The sequence below is a fragment of the Geotrypetes seraphini genome, chromosome 11, assembly GCF_902459505.1.
Source record: "Geotrypetes seraphini chromosome 11, aGeoSer1.1, whole genome shotgun sequence".
Lineage (NCBI taxonomy): Eukaryota > Metazoa > Chordata > Amphibia > Gymnophiona > Dermophiidae > Geotrypetes > Geotrypetes seraphini.
Window position 1 is genome coordinate 118053991 of NC_047094.1, and position 21749 is coordinate 118075739.

The window sequence follows — 21749 nt, forward strand, 5'->3', positions numbered from 1 at the left end:
CAGATTGGCTATTTGGCCTTTATCTGCTGTCGTTTGTGTGTTTCTATAACCATGCACAGCATCTTTCACCCCTGCCCACCAGCCCCATACCCAACATTTCTCCATGTATCACCTCTCTCCAAAACCATGCCTCATCTCTCCATTGCCTCCACCACCACGTCCAAAATTCCTCCCTCCCACCATGCTGTCCACAGCTAACCCGGAAGCCTTCCCTCTGAGCAACTTTTTTCCCTCCCAAAGTCTGATCCTAGTATTCTTCCCACCTTCAAGGCCCCTCTTGCATCCCTTTCCATCTGTCCCACAGTTCCCTCTCCAACACCACATCCAACATTTCTCCCTCTCATCTATCTCTTCCCCAAGCATCTGTACCTTACTCATCTCCCATCACCAAGTCCAATTATTCTCTCTCTCTCCCTATGCCCAACAATTTTCCTCTTTCTTAATTTCCCCATGTGCACCATCTCTCTTTCCTTCTCACTCAGATACCCATGCCCAACAATTCTCTTTCTATTCCCTCCTCCACCTCAGCATCTTTCCCTCTCCCTCCATTCTTTCATCCATATTTCCCAAGTTCATGCCCCTCCCTCCATCCTTTCTTCTTTCCATCTTTTGTATAATGTCTGTGCTCCCTCCCTTCCATGTCCCAATGCTCCCCTCTTTGTCCTTCTCTCCCTCTATTCTGTGTCCCAAGTTCATGTCTCTCTCCCAGGGGTGTTTACCTGTTCTGGCTGGCTCCCTCCTCCCAGCTGTACTTCTCTTCACAAAGCTACAGTGGCAGTTCCTATACGTGGCCCATGGCTGACCAGAAGTCTACAGGGAAGGCTTCTGAGTCAGCCACTGACAGTGTGGAGCTGCTACTCACAGTTTTGTGAAGAGAAGTACATCTGAGAGGAGGGAACCAGCTAGAACCCGTGGACTGCCTGTAATGTAAATAAAATAAAATTTTCTGTGCAGTCTGGTTCAGTACAGCCCACTGTCTGGTGGTTGGGGGACCCCTGAGTAAAGGGATGGGTGAGCCAAACCTGCATTGAATGACATCTAGTTAGGGAAAAGTGCATTGGACCTTGCTGGAGAGTGGAGGAAAACAGAAAGCTGAAAAAAGGGAAAATGAGAAGCAGAACAGGTTAAAAAGATTTAGGGAGTAGAGCAGACCAAGTTCAGTTGATTCCCTGCCCCCAAATATGAAGCACAAAGTACTGCATGCCTATGTAGGAGGTGCTGCACAGGGGGATAAGGCTGGTTAGAAAACTGCTATATAAGGGGATTGGAGGGAGGGATGTTAAGCTGCTGCACATGGGGGGAGAGAGAGAAAGAATTGTTGGACATGGGCTGGAGAAAAGGGAGATGCAACAAAGAGGTAAAAAGAGGTGAGCGAGACAAATTCTGCATATTGTGGAGGGGAGGGAGACATGCATGGAGAAAAGAGGAGAAATGTTGGACTTAGGGTGGAGGGCAGGGAGAGATGGTGCACGGGGAGCAAGAAATGGAGGGGAGAGAAAGATGCTGCATGGAGGGGAATAGAGATGTTTGATCCAGGGCACAAGGCAAGAAAAGAGAGAGAGATGCAGATGTTGGATATGGCAATGGAAGGGATGGTACAGGGATGGAAGATGGAAGAAAACGTCAAATGGGCAGGAGACCCTGGCAAGCGAGTTAACAGAAGACAAACAGAAACCAGAGCCTGGTACCAACATGATTTGAATAATAAAGTGACCAGACAACAAAAGGTAGAAAAAATAATTTTATTTTCTGTTTTGTGATTACAGTATGTCATATTTGAAATGTGTATCCTCCCAGAACTGGTGTTAGACAGCGAGCATGAGCTAGGGGGCCTTTCATGAAGGTGCGCTGATTTAGCATGCGCTAAAGATTATAACACACTAAATGCTAAGGCGCCCATAAAATATAATATGCCTTAGCATTTAGTGCGCGCTAAATCGGTTAGCACGCTTTAGTATAAGGCCCTCAGCGGAAATGTCTTTTCTGTTTACTGTATTTTGCTTACACTACAATGCCTGCATGGGGTTGTAACCCTATGTTAGGGTTACCAGACATCTGGATTTCCCCGGACATGTCCGGGGGTCCAGACGGCTTTTCAAAACCCCGCACTTTGTCCGGATTTTGAAAAGTTTGGAACAAATCACTATCAGGCAGGAGTCTCACATGCCACATGCACTCCTGCCCGAGAGCAGGCAGCAGGGGGTGGGGCTAGGGCAGGATTGGGGGTGGGACTGGGGTGTAACGGGGCAAGGATGGGTGGAACAAGGCAGTTCTGGGGGACAGGTCTAGGGGGTCTGGGTTTTCCAAACGAAAAATTTGGTAACCCTACCCTATGTAATTGTAACACTGTGAATGTTAAACTGAGCTCTTTGGGGAGGACAGGCTATAAAAATAAATAAAATACACGCACTCCCAGTGGTAATGTACAAGTGCATACACATGCATGTACAGCCTCACAATTTCACAAAAGCCATTTCCTCTCTGCACTTCTGGAATCTTCTGAGATAGAGGTTTTAGGGCGTGCTACATTGTTAGTTTTGCTTGTGGTTTTTTTTACAAGACAAAGAAATGTTATTGAAGTTATACTTTAAAATGAAACAGGTCTCCTATTTAGGTGAAAAGGTGAATATATTTCCAGACGTTTCTAAATGGACTTAATCTCGCAGGATCGAATTTCTTACATACCGTACAAGAGTGATTTCTTTGGGGGCAAGTTTCCAATTAAGATTTCCTTGTAAGTGTTTCGTTTCCTATCAAGGGAACAAATATGTTTTCTTTGAACCTGCCCAATTGGGGGTTTTTTTTGGAAGGTAAAGGAGTTCCTACCGCGGTCCAGAGCGAAACAGTATAAAGTGGTCATGGAATGTTAAGAATGATGTTTGCTCGAGTATTTTTCCTCTCTTCTTATTTGATATTTAGTTAAAACCTTGATTCCCACAAGGTGGTTTCTTGATGTTTTTTCTCCCTCCCCTCCCCCCCGGTGGACTATGATAAAGAATTTTCTTCTTGTTATGTTTTATATTCATTTATTATTTGATGAATTGAAGAGACATATTTAGTGTTTCCTGTACAATTGTGTATGTAATTGTTTGGAAATGATAAATATATAAAGCCATTTCCATAAGTAGAACATGACTCGCAGACAACTACTGTACTTTGTAAAATGATATTCAAAGTGCTTGAAAGGTAAAAATCCCTTTTCACAATTGCAACAATCACTAATAATAATACCCTAAGCGCGCATGCGCACTCCTACCTGCGTATTCCCTGATCTGTAGGTCCGTGCCCATGCATGCGCAGTAGAAAGACTCAGTGGTGGTTTCTTCTGCGCATGCGAGGCACTTTAAGCAGGGACGCACGGACGCGACTCCCCCCTCCCGACCTCACTCCGTCTAACTAGACAACGGCCCCACACTTGTGGCCCCCAGGTAATGTTCTGCGGCCCGCAGTCTGGCCGGCTCCCTTACACTCCCTGGCCGAAGTTATTTTTAAGTTCAAAGCCGCCGCTGCGGCTCCTCTCATGAGCTGCACCTGCGTCGGAGAAGGCTTCCGCAAGCGGGGAAGACGCAAGCGGGGATTGTGAGAGGAGCCGCTGCGGCAGCTTTAAACTTAAAAATAACTCCAGCAAGGGACTAAGGGAGCCGGCCATAAACAACCAGCTGCTGGGAAGGGAAAGGACGCGAGGGGGGGAGGAGGGGGAATGTTGCTGCTGCACAGGGAAATGGAGGGGAGGGAAATGCTGCTGCTACATAGGGGGCAGGGAGTCAGACAGACAGCGGGAGGGACACAGAAAGGAAGAAAGACACAGGGGCAGGGAGACAGAAAGACATATAGTCTAGCACCCGTTAATGTAACGGGCTTAAAGACTAGTTCTATATAATAAAACCCTAGAGCGCGCATGCGCTCTTGAAAAATTGTGATCCCTGGGGCCGTGTTTTCTGATCCGTGGCCGCGTTCCATTTTAGAACGCGACCAGGGATCACTCTGGCCACTCCCCTCCTCACTCACCAACCTGAAGCAAGCTCCTCACCAACCGGAAGCAAGCACCTCACCTCCCGCCCTCGCTCACTGCTGCTGCTGTTGCTGATCCTTCTCTTCGGGGCAGCCTGCGATCGTGGCCGGCTTTGATGGGCCTCGCGGGCCGCTTTCCGACCTCGGTGGCACGTTCCCTCTGACGCACGGGATCGCGTCGGGAGGGAGCGTGCTTCCGGGTGGGGGAGCAGCCTGTGAGGTTCGCTGGGGCCTGCCACCACGATCGCGGCCTGGAGCAGGCCAGAAGACGTCGGGATGCAGGGAGGGTAAGCAGGGGAATCAATACAGGGGGCCAGAGGGAGAGGGAAAGGGGGCTGCTTTGGGGGAGGGGTGTGCTGAGGGGAGACAGAAGGGGCCATGGAGAGACAGGGAGAGTGAAAGGGGGCTTCTCTGGGGGAGGGGTGTGCTGGGGGGAGACAGAAGGGGCCATGGAGAGATAGGGAAAGGGGGCTGCTTTGGGGGGGGGGAGGTGTACTAGGGACAGGCAGTTTTGCTCTGGGGGAACACAGAAAGGACCATGGAGAGACAGGGAGAGGGAAAGGGGGCTGCTTTGGGGGAAGGGGTGTGCTGGGGGAGACAGAAGGGGCCATGGAGAGATAGGGAAAGGGGGCTGCTTTGGGGGGGATGTGCTGGGAACAGACAGTTTTGCACTGGGGGGGAAGACAGAAGGGGCCATGGAGAGACAGGGAGAGGGAAAGGGGGCTGCTTTGGGTGGGAGGTGTGTTGGGAACAGACAGCTTTGCTCTGGGGGGAAGACAGAAGGAGCCATGGAGAGACAGGGAGAGGGAAAGGGGGCTGCTTTGGGGGGGATGTGCTGGGAACAGACAGTTTTGCACTGGGGGGAAGACAGAAGGGGCCATGGAGAGACAGGGAGAGGGAAAGGGGGCTGCTTTGGGGGAGGGGTGTGCTGGGGGAGACAGAAGGGGCCATGGAGAGATAGGGAGAGGGAAAGGGGGCTGCTTTGGGTGGGAGGTGTGTTCTGTGTTGGGAACAGACAGCTTTGCTCTGGGGGGAAGACAGAAGAGGGCCATGGAGAGACAGTTAGGAGAGGGAAAGGGGTGTGCTGGGGGCAGACAGCTTTGCTCGGTGGGGGGGGAGGAGACAGAAGGACACAGACAGCTGCCAAGGAGAGAGAGATAAAGAAACACAGACAGACAGACACACATATATTCTAGCACCCTTTAACGACTAGTAGTGAAATAAAGCTGTGGTCCTGCGTTTGACAGACCCAAATAGGTACAAGGAAGCGCGGATCCCAAGCAGATGCACAAATGAAGGATTTCTTCAAAAAGTGCAAGAGAAAACCTCAAAGTACAGCGAGGAGGACGCGCAATGCACGTGCAAACAGATGCATGCATGCGCGCGCCACGAGCCTCTTTACCGCAGCCCGCGCAAAGCCGAGCGCAGACCCCCCCCCCCCCCCATCCGTCTCTCGACCCGGCACCAGCGCCCCACGTCTCGCCCCCTCTCTGACGCAGCTTCCAGTTTCCGGAAGGGCGGGGCACAGACGTGACGTCGGAGGGGGCGGGGGCGGGACGCCGCAGAAAGAGAGAGAGAGCTTTTGGAGCTGGACGCGGACGGCTTGAAAGACGAGTTTGAAGGTAGGACACGGAGGTGGGGAGACTGAGCGTGCTTGGTGAGGGACTGGGGAGCAGTGGAAGAAGGAGGGACAGGGAGAGAGAGATGCTGGACCTGGAGAGCAGGGGAAGAGGCAGATCGGGTGGAGCAGTGAGCACAGGTAGAGGGAGGAAGAGATGCTGGAGCTGGGAGCATTGGAAGAGGGAGGGAGGGAGAGAGAGATGCTGGACCTGGAGAGCAGGGGAAGAGGCAGATCGGGTGGAGCAGTGAGCACAGGTAGAGGGAGGAAGAGATGCTGGAGCTGGGAGCATTGGAAGAGGGAGGGAGAGAGAGATGCTGGACCTGGAGAGCAGGGGAAGAGGCAGATCGGGTGGAGCAGTGAGCACAGGTAGAGGGAGGAAGAGATGCTGGAGCTGGGAGCATTGGAAGAGGGAGGGAGAGAGAGATGCTGGACCTGGAGAGCAGGGGAAGAGGCAGATCGGGTGGAGCAGTGAGCACAGGTAGAGGGAGGAAGAGATGCTGGAGCTGGGAGCATTGGAAGAGGGAGGGAGAGAGAGATGCTGGACCTGGAGAGCAGGGGAAGAGGCAGATCGGGTGGAGCAGTGAGCACAGGTAGAGGGAGGAAGAGATGCTGGAGCTGGGAGCATTGGAAGAGGGAGGGAGAGAGAGATGCTGGACCTGGAGAGCAGGGGAAGAGGCAGATCGGGTGGAGCAGTGAGCACAGGTAGAGGGAGGAAGAGATGCTGGAGCTGGGAGCATTGGAAGAGGGAGGGAGAGAGAGATGCTGGACCTGGAGAGCAGGGGAAGAGGCAGATCGGGTGGAGCAGTGAGCACAGGTAGAGGGAGGAAGAGATGCTGGAGCTGGGAGCATTGGAAGAGGGAGGGAGGGAGAGAGAGAGATGCTGGACCTGGAGAGCAGGGGAAGAGGCAGATTGGGTGGAGCAGTGAGCACAGGTAGAGGGAGGAAGAGATGCTGGAGCTGGGAGCATTGGAAGAGGGAGGGAGGGAGAGAGAGATGCTGGACCTGGAGAGCAGGGGAAGAGGCAGATCGGGTGGAGCAGTGAGCACAGGTAGAGGGAGGAAGAGATGCTGGAGCTGGGAGCATTGGAAGAGGGAGGGAGGGAGAGAGAGAGAGATGCTGGAACCGGGAGCACTGGAAGAGGGAGGGAGGGAGAGAGCGACAGAGATGCTGGACCTGGGAGTACTGGAAGAGGGAGGAAGAGATGCTGGAGCTGGGAGCACTGGAAGAGGAAGGGGGAGAGAGAGAGAGATGTTGGACCTGGAGAGCAGTGGAAGAGGCAGATCTGTTGGAGCAGAGAGCACAGGAAGAGGGAGGGAGAGAAGCTGGAACTGGGAGCACTGGAAGAGGAAGGGAAAGATGCCGCATCAGGGAGCAGTGGGAGAGATGCTGAACCGGGGAGCAGTGGAAAAGGGAGAGAGAGATGCTGAAGCCAGAAGCACTGGAAGAGGGAAGGAGATCTGTTGGACAGAGAGCACTGGAAGAGAGAGGGAAAGCATCAGGGAGCAGTGGGAGAGATGCTGGACCGGGAAGCAGTGGAAGAGGGAGGGAACGATACTGGACTGGGTGCAGTGGAAGAGGGAGGGAAAGATGCTGGAGCTAGGAGCACTGGAAGACGGAGGAAGAGAGAGAGATGCTGGACCAGGGAGCACTGAAAGAGGGAGGAAGAGATGCTGGAGCTGGGAGCACTGGAAGAGGAAGGGAGAGAGAGAGAGAGAGAGATGTTGGACCTGGAAAGCAGTGGAAGAAGGAGGGGGAGGGAGAGAGAGATGCTGGACCTGGGGAGCAGTGGAAGAGGCAGATCTGGTGGAGCAGGGAGCACAGGAAGAGGGAGGGAGAGATGCTGGAGCCGGGAGCACTGGAAGAGGGAGGGAGGGGGAGAGAGACAGAGATGCTGGACCTGGGAATACTGGAAGAGGGAGGAAGAGATGCTGGAGCTGGGAGCACTGGAAGAGGAAGGGAGAGAGAGAGATGTTGGACCTGGAGAGCAGTGGAAGAGGCAGATCTGTTGGAGCAGGGAGCACAGGAAGAAGGAGGGAGAGATGCTGGAGCCGGGAGCACTGGAAGAGGAAGGGAAAGATACCGCATCAGGGAGCAGTGGGAGAGATGCTAAACCAGGGAGCAGTGGAAAAGAGAGGGAGAGATGCTGGAGCCAGAAGCACTGGAAGACGGAGGGAGAGAGAGAGATGCTTTACCTGGAGAGCAGTGGAAGAGGCAGATCTGCTGGAGCAGGGAGCACAGGAAGAGGGAAGTAGATCTGTTGGACAGAGAGCACTGGAAGAGAGAGGGAGAGATGCTGGACTGGGAAGCAGTGGAAAAGGGAGGAAGCGATGCTGGACTGGGTACAGTGGAAGAGGGAGGGAGAGATGCTGGAGCTAGGAGCACTGGAAGATGGAGGGAGAGAGAGAGAGAGATCCTGGACATGGGAGCACTGAAAGAGGGAAGAAGAGATGCTGGAGCTGGAAGCACTGGAAGAGAGGGAGAGAGAGAGATGCTGGACCTTGAGAGCAGTGGAAGAGAGAGGGAGAGATACTGGACGATAGGGGAGGGGAGAGGAGAGGTCCCTTTTATCATGTAAACAATTCTGAGCTTTCCTGGGAGAATGGTATAGAAAATTGAATAAATGCGCATGAAGAGGGATGTGCGGGCAGTCAAGTGAATGCGACGGAGAGCAGAAGGAGAAGTTCAGGACTCGGGGAGAATGAGCAGAGGAGGCAGCAGGTGAGGTCAGGTACCCCGGGGAAGGAGGGGGGGGGAGAGAAAAGTGATTGCGACAGCAGATAGAATTTGGGATCCAGGATCAGGGACTAGCACCACAGGGTGGCTAGGGGATAGTTGGATAGCGCTAGGAAGAAGGAGTGATGGAGGCAGTAGATAGGAAGCCTTGGGAGAGAGAGAATGATGGAGACAGAAGCAGGAACAAGGCTATAATCATAAGGAATGAGTGAGCCAGCTGGTGAAGAAGGGGGTGTAATGAAGCCACAGAGTCAAAAAAAATCATGAGACAGAGTGATGGGGACAAATGTTGACTAGAGTCTATCCATGAAAGGAACGAGAAAAGAGACCGTTGGAGCTTTTTTTTTAATAATGAGCATCAAGCTGAAATCATTGCAATCCAGTGGCGGGGGGGGGGGGTGCCGGTTCGAGGCAGGGGGGTGCCGAATCGCAGGGGGGGTGCCTGATCGCAGGGGGGGGGGGCCTTCGAGGGGAGCAATGCCGGTTCTCGGGGGGAGGGAACGCATCAAAGCGAGTTTCCATTATTTCCTATGGGGAAACTCGCTTTGATAAACGAGCATTTTGGATTACGAGCATGCTCCTGGAACGGATTATACTCGTAATCCAAGGTACTACTGTATTTTAAGGGCTCCTTTCTTGAAGGTGCGCTCTGCGTTTAGCCGAAAATCTACCGCCTGCTCAAAAGGAGGCGGTAGCAGCTAGCGGGTGGGGCATTTTAGTGCGCGCTGTTCCACGCGTTAAGGCCCTAGCACGCCTTCGTAAAAGGAGCCCTAAGTGATGAGAGAAGCGCAGCCTCCAGAAGTTTCTGTATGAAAAACAGCCAGCAGGATGGGTGAGCGAGAGCTTAAGTAATTATTGCCAGCAAATCATTCCTGAAATATTCAAAATGTATAGCAATAGCGTCAAGAAATTGAAATATCTTTGCTGTAGCTGTTCCGGCTGATGTGGTTCCCTGCAGAGGAAGAATCATTACTAATGTTTCAGCGTGAGATCAATCTTTGATCTACAAATTAAATTACAAGGCTAGGCCCTGCCGTATATGATGATAAACAATTGATTTCTGTATATTGGTGGCAGTGATGGATTCGCCGGCGTTCCCCTTATCTGTTGTTGTAGTGGGAAGTAAATCATTTACAGGTGTGTTTACTTTTTTAAAATGTTTTGTATCGCTTCAGTGTTTTGTTGCATCTCTTCTATGTATGAAACAATTATGTATGTTTCTTTGTGCCCTGCCTAGAATTTATGACTATGGGAGATATAAGATTGTATAAATAAATTAGTAGCTGAGGATTAGAATTTCAAACCAATAATGCAAACAGATCATCTTAGACCAGGGGTGTCCAACCTGTGGGCCGAGGGCCACATGTGGCCCCGTGAACTATTTTGTGTGGCCCCGGCTGAGGGTGATGCAGTGTTTTCCTCTGCTGCCCCCTGGTGTTTGCCATCTTGCCAGCTCCATCCTCTGTCTTGCTGCAGCGTTTGCGGGGCCCCAGAAACATTTTTTTCGGCCAATGCAGCCCAGGGAAGCCAAAAGCTTGGCCGCCCCTGTCTTAGACCCTGGAAAATCTGAATTTTAAAGGTAGATGGCGCCCCCCTCTGCACAGTTGGTTCCTTCTCAGAGGGGAAAATGCTTTGTAAACATTTGGGTCTGAATTTTGGTATTTCTCCTATGCTACCTTTAGTGGGGAACTTACATTTTAGTCCGGGGAGTGATTATCGGATTTTTCGGACTTGGCATGCTCATGGGATTCGCAGGGTGGGGGATGTTCTTACTGAACAGGGGACTCTCCTTTCTGCGGCCGAGCTGGCGTCTCTCTACATGTTAGATCGGGTGGATGCTTACGGATACTTACAACTTCGGCATTATATTCTTAGCCTTGACAGAACCTACTTAAGCAATACGATTGCCCAGAAACTGGGCCAGAGTTTGGCTTTGTGGGAGGACCCTGCTCCTCGTCTTCGCTTCTATGTTACTGCATTGCAGTTTCAGTTGTTGACTGAGCGGGCCGAATGTTAGCTGGGGCCTGGAGCACTGATTTGGGGTACTCTATCCCACAGACGTTGCTCTCTCACTGTTTTGTTTTTATTTGTACTGTTTCTTCTAGCATGCTCCACAGGGAGCAGGAATATAAATTCTTACATAGAGCGTTTATTTTTCCGTGGAGAGCTCACCACGCTGGCTTTGCCCTGCATGCTGGTTGCTCTAAGTGCCCTGGGAGCCCAGCTACCCTGGGTCACATGTTTTGGGCCTGTCCGTTAGGGCAGGCTTTTTGGAAGCAAGTGTGGGCTCTTTTGTCCTCCTTATGTCCTTCGCTGCCTGGTTTCCAAGGCTCTCCTTCTGGCTAAGAAAGCCATTTTGTTTTCTTGGCCCATGCACCTTCCTTCTCTCGGTGGCATCTGTTCCTCTATGATTTGGCCCTCTTGGAACGAAGAGCAGCGGGTGGGGGGAGTGGAGAGCCTTTGGACCAACTTCCAGGATGTTTGGGAAGTGTTTTGGTTTCTCTTCCTCATAAGGCGAGGAGTCTTTTATTAAATTCTTGAGCTGCGGAGCTGTCTGCGGGAGGTTGGGTGCTGCTTCTATATTCTGTATATGCACAAGCTTTTCTTTTCCGCTTCAATTGGGGAGTTTTGCTTCCTCTTGTATTTTTCTTTTTCTGTTATATTCCTTTTCTAGAGTGAGATGCTCTTCGGTTTTGTCTCTGTTTACACCTTTTTACTTTTTTCTGACCACCTCGCAGGTCTGGGAGGGGGGGGGGGGTTGGCTGTTGGGGCTTCAGTCTTTGTACTGTGTTTTCTGGTTGCTTTGTTTCTTGTTGGGGGGGATTTGTTGAGGGTTATTATAAAATCCTGTATTGGGCAAGTACTGACATCGTGTTATCTGTATTCTGATGTCATCTCGATTTGAATTTGTGGCCTGCTTTGTCCGGGTGGGTGCCAACGCTTTGTGGCCCTGTCTTTTTTTTTTTCTTGTTTATGTATGCTGTTGGTTTTGCCTAATAAAGAAATATTATTACTGAGAGGTGAGCTCACCTCTCAGTAGTAGTTTAAGTGATTTTTCTTGTTAAAACGTTTTACTTTAATTTAATTTCTACTCTTATCGTTAATCTTGGATCTTAATTTGAGGACTAGTGTGTGATTAAGTTAGGATGTATACTTTCTTTATTATTTTGAATTGCTTTCAGGTTTGAGAGTAAATAATATTATTATGTTTTCTTGATCTCACTTTCTGTACAAGATGATATGCTTGACAATAAATGTGTAAATTTTATAAATAAATAAAAATAAAAAAAAGAAATATTATATATATATATATATATATAAAAAGGTAGATGGCACTCCTGGGGGGGGGTTACCCTTCAGTTCCAATTATAGAAGGCTAAGGGGCTCTTTTACTAAATCTTGTTGGACGATGATAGTTTTTACTGTACGGTTAATGCTGTGCTTCCTCTTTTTTATACCTATGGGCCATGTGGCACTTAGCACACACTAAGTTTTAGTAAAAGGGTCCCTGAGAGTATCAGTGTTAAAACCTAAGAACTTAAGAATGTCCATACTGGGACAGACTGAAGGTCCATCAAGTCCAGTATCCTGTTTCCAACAGTGGCCAACCCAGGTCCCAAACAGTAGCAACATTCTAGAGCTGAGATTGTGATGTCATAATGCCTCATTCCACCAATGCCTAAAAGCCAACCTCAACAGTGATGTCACAATGGCTTGATTATCCTATTCTTGGCTCACATAAGAACATAAGAATTGCTATACTGGGACAGACTGAAGGTCTATCAAGCCCAGTATCCTGTTTCCAACAGTGGCCAACCCAGGTCCCAAAGAGTAGCAACATTCCAGAGCTGAGATTGTGATGTCATAATGCCTCATTCCACCAATGCCTAAGAGCCAACCTCAACAGTGATGTCACAATGGCTCACATAATAACATAAGAATTGCCATACTGGGACAGACTGAAGGTCCATCAAGCCCATTATTCTGTGTCCAACTCAGGTCACAAGCGCCTGGCAAAATCCCAAGTAGTAAAACAGATTCTATGCAGCTTATCCTAGGAATAAGCAGTGGCTTTCCCCAAGTCCTTCTTAATAAAGGCATATGGACTTTTGTTATAGTGTTTGTGTGTGTGTTGGGGAAGGAAGGGGCCAATGTAAGCAGGAGAGCTGAATGCACTCGTAGGTAGAGAGAGAAGTAGGACTAAAATACATCATTGTTTCTAAAGAATGTACTTCATAGGCTCTGAAGGTCCCAAAGGAGAATTCACATTGCAGGCCTTGACTGACATCTGGCTTGCCCTCCTCCACCCCCGGGTTCCACTAAGTGGGGGTTGTGATCTGGTCTCTAGACTGAAAAGGTTAAAGTCTTCCCCAGCACATATGTAAGATGAGCCTGTTTTCAATTATTTAGTTACCTCATCCTGTGCAAAATAAATTCAGCCCTCAGTCTATTTCTCTGCAGGCATGGTGACAGAATCGGAAGGCAAAAAAACCCCCGACATTGGCTTTCTCGCGTTGTTCCTCTTTCCCTTTTCTACCTGTGGTGATTTTTTTATTTTTTTTTTTGCGTCGGGTAATCGAGACCTTCCCTCTTTTTTTTCGGGGGGGGGGGGGGGTCATGTTGCTGCCTTCTCTAATGTGGAGAGTAAGCAGGCGTTTCACTTTTTAGAATTATGCAAGCCACGCTTGTTGCAGGTTTCCGGGTCTCGCTGCGTCTTGTCAGGTAGAACTGACATTTCGGCCGTCGTGCTGTGGCATTCTTCAAGGTATGCTGTGAGGTCTGCAGTTTGTCTTTATATACAAATGTGTAAGCCGTGTATCGGTAGGGTCGGTTCTCTGCTTCCCATACTGCAACAAGGGCCTCTGAACTGTGCTGGGCACAGTGAGCTCAGTCTAGGGTCAGCACGGGGATTGGGGTTGTTTTTTTTTCATTTTGTGGAATGCGTTAAGAAAACAGTTTCCCACAGTCTAGAAATAGGCTTATGCTTTGTTAGGATAGTCAAGGGTAAGTTGTCATATCCTATGTTTCAAATTAATTCATTTCTTCATATAACGTTTATCGAACATCTAAACAGTTTACAAAAAAATTGGTCATATAAAATATAAAATTTAGAACTATAAAGAATTCTAAAAATGTACATAGTACATAATACACAATTGACATGAAACCAAGAAGATAAGGGGGGGGAAGAAATGCGTTGTGTTTAACAAAGGGGGAGGAATAGAACAAAAGGTAGGGGGAAGTGAATGTTTTTCTCATTAGAAATGTACAATTTTCATGTACCGAATGCGTCTTTAAACGGGAATGATTTACGGTAAGTTTTGACTTGAATTTTGTTGTGGAGGATTCCTGTCTTGAGATCTTGAGACGTAGCCTTCCATAAGGAAGGAGCAGTAAAGGAAAACATTGTTTTACGTGTTCTGTCATAAACAATTTGGTGTACTGAAGGGATTACTAGGAGATTTTGGTAGTTTGATCGTAATGCTCTCGATGTAATGTAATGTAATGTAATTTATTTCTTATATACCGCTACATCCGTATATGGAATAAGTATTTTGTCTTGTTTTCAGTGTGAGAAGTAAGATTTTCAATGTTATGCGAAGTGAAATTGGCAGCCAATGAGCGTCCATCAGAAGAGGTGTCATGTGACTAATTTTTTTTCGCTTTATAACCGATAACGTGGAAGAAATGTGGTTGACTTTGAAAGCCACCATACAAGAAGCAACAAACCGCTATGTTAAATCAGTAAGTAAACGGCGAAGGAACAATAAGCCACAGTGGTTTACTGCGGAGATCTCAGACCTCATCAAGGAGAAGAAAAAAGCATTCATCTCTTACAAACAATCGGGGAAGCAGGACTCTAGAGCAGACTACCTGACCAAATCAAAAGCCGTCAAAACAGCAGTCAGGGAGGCTAAATTCCACATGGAGGAGTCTCTAGCAAAGAACATCCAGAAGGGAGATAAATCCTTCTTCAGGTATATCAGTGACAGAAGAAAAAACTCAGGCGGGATTGTATGTCTTAGGAATCCAGACGGAGACTATGTGGAAAAGGACTCGGAAAAAGCCCAACTATTAAATGAATACTTCTGCTCAGTCTTCACCCGAGAAGCGCCAGGGCTCGGCCCTCAGCTACAGACAAGGGTTGGCTCAGTTGACCCGTTTAGTAACTTTGAGTTTACGCCCAGCAGTGTCTACGGTGAGCTGTCAAAGCTCAAGGTTAACAAAGCAATGGGGCCGGACAACCTGCACCCCAGGGTGCTTAGGGAGCTGAGTGATGTCTTGGCGGAGCCACTGTCCGCGCTCTTCAACCTCTCCCTTAGTACAGGCAGCGTCCCGTTGGACTGGAGGACGGCTAACGTCATTCCACTCCATAAGAAAGGCTCAAAGATGGAGACAGCAAACTACAGACCAGTGAGTCTAACATCGATAGTGAGCAAACTAATGGAAACTAATCAAAAACCAATTGGATAAGATCCTGGATGAGGAGAATCTACGGAATCCCCGACAACATGGATTTACTAAGGGGAGATCATGCCAATCCAACCTGATCAGCTTCTTTGATTGGGTGACGGGGAAGCTGGATATTGGGGAGTCCCTGGACATCGTGTACCTAGACTTTAGCAAAGCATTCGATAGCGTACCACACGCAGGTTGCTGAGCAAGATGAGTTCTATAGGATTAGGTGACACATTGACGAAATGGGTTGGGAACTGGCTTGGAGGTAGGCTTCAAAGGGTGGTGGTGAACGGCACCCCCTCCGAAATGACGGAGGTGATCAGTGGAGTGCCACAGGGCTCAGTCTTGGGCCCAATCCTATTCAACATCTTTATAAGAGACTTGGCAGAAGGGCTTCGAGGTAAAATAACATTATTCGCCGATGACGCCAAACTAAGTAATGTAGTGGGCAAATGCACAACAGATGAAGATTCAATGCCCGACAACATGATGCACGACCTACTCCTGCTGGAGCGCTGGTCTAGGACATGGCAACTCAACTTCAATGCCAAAAAATGCAAAGTTATGCACCTGGGCAGCCAAAATCCATGCAAGTCTTATACTCTTAATGGCGAGATCCTAGCAAAAACGGTAGCAGAACGAGACTTGGGGGTAATCATCAGTGAGGACATGAAGTCTTCCAATCAAGTGGAGCAGGCTTCGTCCAAGGCAAGACAAATCATGGGTTGCATATGAAGGGGTTTCGTCAGCCGTAAGGCGGAAGTCATTATGCCATTGTATAGATCCATGGTGAGGCCCCACCTGGAATACTGTGTGCAATTCTGGAGGCTGCATTATCGCAAGGATGTGCTGAGACTGGAGTCGGTGCAGAGAATGGCCACCCGGATGGTCTCGGGACTCAAGGATCTTCCATACGAAGAACGGCTTGACAAATTACAGCTATACTCGCTCGAGGAGCGCAGAGAGAGGGGGGACATGATCGAAACGTTCAAGTATCTTACGGGCCGCATCGAGGCGGAGGAAGATATCTTCTTTTTCAAGGGTCCCACGACAACAAGAGGGCATCCGTTGAAAATCAGGGGCGGGAAACTACGAGGTGACACCAGGAAATTCTTTTTCACTGAAAGAGTAGTTGATCGCTGGAATAGTCTTCCACTACAGGTGATTGAGGCCAGCAGCGTGCCTGATTTTAAGGCCAAATGGGATCGGCACATGGGATCTATTCACTTGGCAAAGGTAGGGGAGGGACATTAGGGTGGGCAGATTAGATGGGCCGTGGCCCTTATCTGCCGTCTATTTCAATGTTTCTATGGATATATCATTTTTACCACTGCGTTTTGAAGAATTTGTAACCGTCAAATTTCTTTCTGTGTTATAACTTGATATATAGGGAGTTACAGTAATCAAGGTGAGAGATGACTAAAGAATGGATAAGAATGAACTGAGTTGCTCTTTGTGATGGGAACAATCTATGCTTAAAAATATCTCACGTGCTGGTTCTCAAGTCGATGATCATCTCGTATCCAGCCAGTAAGGTTTTCCCTGAAACACTTAAGGGCCTGATTCTGGAAGCAGTGACGTAGTAAAGAGGTTATGGGGGTGCGGACTGCCCCGGGGGCCAAGTCGTTGGGCGCACTGGCTCCTCTCTGCCACGCCCCATTCATGCCATCCATTCCCCCAACCTGTACCTCTGTATTATCTTCACTAGCGTGACCAACGTCTGCCTGTTGCTCGCGTCAGCCTGGTTTCCCTCTAAATCACTTCCGGGTCACGGAACAAGGAAGTGATGTCGGGAGGGAAATCCAACGCTGGCACGAGGATAATGCTGCTGAAGCCACTTGTGCTGGTGAAGATTTAGAGGTACGTGAGGGTGGAGAGGAAGAGCACAAGTGTGGAAGGAGCGGGGGGCATGGGGTATGGGGGGGGCCCACCACCCTGGGGACCCCCTACCCTTACTACGATACAGTCTGGAAGCAATGCCTGCCACGGTAGTGCCTACAAAACAAATGCCTGCCACGTGTCAGTCACCTCCAGGTGCCATGTCCTGAACCACATCTTTTTTTTTTAACATAGATATTCACTTATGGAATATGCATTGCCTGCATTTAGTATTTATCACTATTTTTCCCCCCTTTATTATAGATGCGTCAGCTTTTAGAAGCACCGAGTTTTATTTAATTGAGACAATTTGCAACACATTCTGATATGTGAAATATTGTCCTATTCATACAATGATTCTATTTAATAGGGGAGAGTGTGGTGCAGTGGTTAAAGCTCCAGTCTCAGCACCCTGAGGTTGTGGGTTTAAACCCACGCTGTTCGTTGCGACTCGAGCCAAAACAGCGAAAAATGCTTGAGTACCTGAACAAATTCACGTAAACTGAGCTCCCTTGGGAGAACAGTATAGAAAATTGAATAAATAAATAGTGTGAAAAGTTTCAGCCTCTGATAAGCAGAGTTGGTATTATGAAGTCATAATGCCTCATTCCACCAATAAGAGCCAACCTCATCAGTGATGTCACAATGGCAGGATTGTCCTGTACTTGGCTCACTTTTACTATATTATGATTTCTAGATTTCTAGAGTGGTGCAGTGGTTAGAGCTACAGCCTCAGCAATTCTTATGCGAGTCAAGAATAGGACAATGAAGCCATTGTGACATCACTGCTGAAGTTGGCTCATAAGCATTGGTGGAATGAGGCATTATGACATCACAATCTCAGCTCTGGAATGTTGCTACTCTTTGATACTTGGGACCTGGGTTGGCCACTGTTGGAAACAGGTCTTCGGTCTGTCCCACTATGTTAATTCTTAGGTACTTACGAGTCCTGTGTTTTCTTCCCTAATGAAAGCTTCTGCTGTATTTGTATCATTCTTTCATTATAATGTGCTATGTTTTCATTCATTCTTTTTTATCTGTAATATGGTTGCTGTGGAAGCCCACTTGGATACATGGACATAAAGATCAACAAACAAGCTGTTGATGATCTTTTTTTGGACTAATTTAATACATTTGAGGATAATTTGATACATTGTTTTGCATATAAAGCTTGTTTTATACATGGAAAGAAGCTGTTTTATATCTGTATGATGTCATGCTTTTAAAGTACACTCACAGAATGGAGTAGATTCAGTAAATGGCGCTGAACAAAATCAACTTGGAGCACTATTCTGTAAATAGTTTATTGCTTATATTCTGCTTTTATTCAAAGCAGATTACAATACATACATCATAAAAACACTACAAACTTATCATTCATACATCAATAACGTCATCAAACAAGACATGTCAAAACTCTTCGTAAATCTGTCTAAGAAAGCTGCCAGTCCGTTCTACCAGTGCAGCAAAAAAGATGACATTTAAGCAGTTTTCTTAAATTCTCGCAGATCTCTTTGTTGTCAAAGATACATCGGAAGCTTTTTCCACCCTGTTGGGTCTTGCGCATGAATGCAGTTTTTTCTGAGTTGGAGCAACGAGGCCTGACTGAGTTGCAAGAGCGCCAAAATCTTGACGGCAAATAAGATCTCAGCAAAACAACAAAAAGATTGTGGAACAAAATATCAGATGTATCAAAGTTTCAAGGTTGATTAAAATTTGATAGCCACTTTCAAAGCGGTTTTACAGAATGAAATAGCAAGTTTACAACAATTAGTAAATTTAAAAAAATGGGCAAAAACTGACTCAACAGATGTAAAGACGTAAGACAGAGACAGACTATAAAGACATAGGCCTCTTCTATCAAACTACGCTAGCAGTTTTTAGCGCAGAGAGCCACGCTGAATGGCCCGTGCTGCTCCCGACGCTCATAGGAACTCTATGAGCATCAGGAGCAGCGCGGCTCAGCACGCCACAAACTGCTAGCGCAGTTTGATAGAAGAGGCCCATAGACTAATTGGTACGAGAAGAAGAGGGGAAAGAACTACAATATTTAGATAGTAAAGAACAATTAAGGGAGAAACAAAAAAGGAGGGGGAACAAGGAGAAGCAGCCTAACAGTTTGTAATCCAAATAACTTACAAACAATAATCTATGGGATATTAGACCATCTTTATCTGCATATTTATTACAATCTTCATACTTTATTTTGTATAATGCTTATTGGACCCCTTGTAAAACTTGCAAAGCTTTCACATAAACCTCGTAATAATTCGTTGGGATCATTATTGTATATGATTTTTTTTATTGTACCAATTTGGGACACTTTTTCCAATGTATTTTCTATATCGGATTCTATAATATATGGAACTATAATTATTCGATCATCCAACCCCAATATTGTCATTAATTCCACTCATTCTAGATTGGTTGACCCTATGATAGCCTTGGCTTTACACATCACTGTGATTCATTGGAAAAATAATCAATATGCTGCTTTTCACGAATGGTGGAATACTCTATGGCAGGGGTCCCCAAAGTCCCTCCTTGAGGGCCGAATCCAGTCGGGTTTTCAGGATTTCCCCAATGACTATGCATTGAAAGCAGTGCATGCACATAGATCTCATGCATATTCATTGGGGAAATCCGGACTGGATTCGGCCCTCAAGGAGGGACTTTGAGGACCCCCTGCTCTATGGGCTCCTTTTACTAAGCTGCGATAGCAGTTTTAGGGTGCACTTAGCACGTGCAGAATTGCCCGGCACGCTAGAAGCTAACGCCAGCATTGAGCTGGCGTTAGTTCTTGCCGCATAACGCGGGTTTAGCGCCTGCTAAAATTCTGCGCACGCTAAAAACACTATCGCAGCTTAGTAAAAGGAGCCCTATGTGCTTTTAGAAACTCTGACGACGTTATAGCCTTAAAACATAGTCATTTGCCCTCTTTTGTCAAAACATGGGGAATCTTGGATGCATCCTGTACTTATTCTTAACCTTGTAATATATTCTTTCTTTATTATTATTTATAAATTTTCTAATATTATATCAATACAAGGGAAAGTGGGTAATAAATAATTAAGATTAGACTGACTCCACTCCTTCTGACTGAGAGCACTATCCCCACGGAAGAAAAAGGCTCAGGTATTATTACAGGCAGAGCATGAATGCTCAAACCTCCACCTCCCACATCATCGGCAAAAAAACTTCCGTAGGGGATGTGCAGTGCCACAAACTATGTTGGTGCAGGACTAAAACAAACCATCACCTAACTATCGTATGGAATTAAGTGTCAATGAAATGTAGCCGACGTTTCACGGTAAAGACCGTTTCTTCAGGGCTCGTGGATTTTCACCTTCCAATACGTTTATCTAAAAACTAAATACATGAATGCAACTTGCGCCTAATTCGTTCACTGTGGTATGTGCTGAGCTGCTTGCGTTTGCTGACCCGCGTCCTGTTGCTGCGGCCATATTCTCATTCATCATTTGAAGAGAGCTAAACCTATCAGATTTCCTAGAGAACCGGGGCTGAGTCAGCCAATCAAAGAAGAGCAGCCTCCGTTCACCACGTTGATAGGTTCAGCTCTCTTTAAATGATGAATGAGAATATGGCCGCAGCAACAGGACGCGGGTCAGCAAACGCAAGCAACCACGGTGAATGAATTAGGCGCAAATTGCATTCATGTATTTATTTTTTAGATAAACGTATTGGAAGGTGAAAATCCACGAGCCCTGAAGAAACGGTCTTTACCGTGAAATGTCGGCTACATTTCATTGACACTTAATTCCATACGATAGTTAGGTTATGGTTTGTTTTAGTCCTGCACCAACATAGTTTGTGGCACTGCACATCCCATAGAAACATAGAAATAGACGGCAGATAAGGGCCCACGGCCCATCCAGTCTGCCCACCTTAATGTCCCTCCCCTACCTTTGCCCTGTGAAGAGATCCCATGTGCCGATCCCATTTGGCCTTAAAATCAGGCACGCTGCTGGCCTCAATCACCTGTAGTGGAAGACTATTCCAGCGATCAACCACTCTTTCAGTGAAAAAGAATTTCCTGGTGTCACCTCGTAGTTTCCCGCCCCTGATTTTCAACGGATGCCCTCTTGTTGTCGTGGGACCCTTGAAAAAGAAGATATCTTCCTCCGCCTCGATGCGGCCCGTAAGATACTTGAACGTCTCGATCATGTCCCCCCTCTCTCTGCGCTCCTCGAGCGAGTATAGCTGTAATTTGTCAAGCCGTTTTTCGTATGGTAGATCCTTGAGTCCCGAGACCATCCGGGTGGCCATTCTTTGCACCGACTCCAGTCTCAGCACATCCTTGCGATAATGCGGCCTCCAGAATTGCACACAGTATTCCAGGTGGGGCCTCACCATGGATCTATACAATGGCATAATGACTTCCGCCTTACGACTGACGAAACCCCTTCGTATGCAGCCCATGATTTGTCTTGCCTTGGACGAAGCCTGCTCCACTTGATTGGCAGACTTCATGTCCTCACTGACGATTACCCCCAAGTCTCGTTCTGCTACTGTTTTTGCTAGGATCTCGCCATTAAGGGTATAAGACTTGCATGGATTCTGGCTGCCCAGGTGCATAACTTTGCATTTTTTGGCATTGAAGTTGAGTTGCCATGTCCTAGACCATCGCTCCAGTAGGAGTAGGTCGTGCATCATGTTGTCGGGCACTGAATCTTCGTCTGTTGTGCATTTGCCCACTACATTACTCAGTTTGGCGTCATCGGCGAATAATGTTATTTTACCTCGAAGCCCTTCTGCCAAGTCTCTTATAAAGATGTTGAATAGGATTGGGCCCAAGACTGAGCCCTGTGGTACTCCACTAATCACCTCCGTCATTTCGGAGGGGGTGCCGTTCACCACCACCCTTTGGAGCCTACCTCCAAGCCAGCTCCCCTACGGAAGTTTTTTTGCCGATGATGTGGGGGGGTGGAGGTTTGAGCATTCATGCTCTGCCTGTAATAATACCTGAGGCTTTTTCTTCCATGGGGATAATGCTCTCAGTCAGAAGGAGTAGAGTCAATCTAATCTT

General features: G+C 47.7%; 1 protein-coding gene across 1 annotated transcript in view; it reads left to right on the forward strand.

The window, feature by feature from the left end:
* Nucleotides 1–5587: 5587 nt before the first annotated feature.
* Nucleotides 5588–21749, forward strand: part of ELMO2 (engulfment and cell motility 2) — a 123052-nt gene continuing 106890 nt past the window's right edge. Inside the window, exon 1 of the mRNA XM_033963880.1 lies at nucleotides 5588–5633. The gene's annotated coding sequence lies outside the window, so the exon portion shown is untranslated. The remainder of the gene's footprint in view (nucleotides 5634–21749) is intronic.